Genomic DNA, 1,997 nt, shown 5'->3' with positions numbered 1-1,997 from the left:
CGGGCTCCGACTTCGTGCACGCCGCACCTTGGAGCACACTTCGGAGCGCTCCTTGGTGCGCACCAGGGCGCGCAACCCAGCCGAGGTGCCCACCCCGGCGAAGGTGCACGCGAGGTGCGCACCCGGGGCAAACCGGGCTCCGACTTCGTGCACGCCATGGTGCCCACCGCGGCGAAGGTGCACGCGAGGTGCGCACCCGGGGCAAACCGGGCTCCGACTTCGTGCACGCCGCACCTTGGAGCACACTTCGGAGCGCTCCTTGGTGCGCACCATGGTGCCCACCAGGGCGCGCAACCCCGCCGAAGGTGCACGCGAGGTGCGCACCCGGGGCAAACCGGGCTCCGACTTCGTGCACGCCGCACCTTGGAGCACACTTCGGAGCGCTCCTTGGTGCGCACCATGGTGCCCACCAGGGCGCGCAACCCCGCCGAAGGTGCACGCGAGGTGCGCACCCGGGGCAAACCGGGCTCCGACTTCGTGCACGCCGCACCTTGGAGCACACTTCGGAGCGCTCCTTGGTGCGCACCAGGGCGCGCAACCCAGCCGAGGTGCCCACCCCGGCGAAGGTGCACGCGAGGTGCGTACCCGGGGCAAACCGGGCTCCGACTTCGTGCACGCCGCACCTTGGAGCACACTTCGGAGCGCTCCTTGGTGCGCACCATGGTGCCCACCAGGCCGCGCAACCCAGCCAAGGTGTGCGCACCAAGGTGCACGCGAGGTGCGCACCCGGGGCAAACCGGGGTCCGACTTCGTGCACGCCGCACCTTGGAGCACACATCGGGGCGCTCCCGGGTTCGCACCGGCGTTGCGCACCGTGGTGGGCACCTCGGAGCACACCAAGGTGGGCAGCGAGGTGCGCACCTTTGATGCGATGCCTTCACTAATTTCCATAAAAGGCAAAAAAAAAACGAGATTTTAAAATTTCCGTTTTGAAAGATAGTGAGAAAAAGGGAATGCTGGTGCCATCTTGAGCCCGCCCTGGTGCGCAGCCCAGCCAAGGTGTGCGCACCAAGGTGCCCACCCTGGCGAAGGTGCGCGCCCGGGCAATTAACCCAACTTCCAACTTCGCGCGCGCCAGGGTGGGAGCGCACCCAACAACCGGGCCTGGGAAGAGCCAATGCGAGAAACCCCACCAAACGCTCTGACAAAAAAAGAGGGGGCGCTCCAGTAACCCCGCTTCGGAGCGCACCCTGGGCAAACCCAGCCAAGGTGCCCACCCCGGCCAAGGTGCAGGCGAGGTGCGCACCCGGGGCAAACCGGGCTCCGACAACGTGCACGCCGCACCTTGGAGCACACTTCGTAGCGCTCCCGGGTGCGCACCTCAGAGCACACCAAGGTGGGCAGCGAGGTGCGCACCTTTGATGCGCTGCCTTCACTAATTTCCAGAAAAGGCAAAAAAAAAAGGAGATTTTAAAATTTCCGTTTTGAAAGATAGTGAAAAAAACGGAACGCGCGTGCCATCTTGAGCCCGCCCTGGTGCGCAGCCCAGGTAAGGTGCCCACCCTGGCAAAGGTGCGCACCCGGGCAATTAACCCTACTTCCGACTTCGTGCGCGCCAGGGTGGCAACCGGGCCTCGGAAGAGCCAATGCGAGAAACCCCACCAAACGCTCCGACAAAAAAAGAGGCGGCGCTCCAATAACCCCGCTTCGGAGCGCAGCCGGGGCAAACCCAGCCAAGGTGCCCACCCCGACGAAGGTGCACGCGAGGTGCGCACCCGGGGCAAACCGGGCTCCGACAACGTGCACGCAGCACCTTGGAGCACACTTCGAAGCACTCCCGGGTGCCCACCGGCGTTGCGCACCGTGGTGGGCAGCGAGGTGCGCACCTTTGATGCGCTGCCTTCACTAATTTCCAGAAAAAGGCAAAAAAAAATGAGATTTTAAAATTTCCGTTTTGAAAGATAGTGAAAAAAAAGGAACGCGGGTGCCATCTTGAGCCCGCCCTGGTGCGCAGCCCAGGCAAGGCATGCGCACCAAGGTGCCCACCCGAGGTGCAC

This window comes from Cryptomeria japonica, unplaced genomic scaffold (assembly GCF_030272615.1).
Source record: "Cryptomeria japonica unplaced genomic scaffold, Sugi_1.0 HiC_scaffold_539, whole genome shotgun sequence".
NCBI classification, from domain to species: domain Eukaryota; kingdom Viridiplantae; phylum Streptophyta; class Pinopsida; order Cupressales; family Cupressaceae; genus Cryptomeria; species Cryptomeria japonica.
This window is presented reverse-complemented; position numbering follows the sequence as displayed.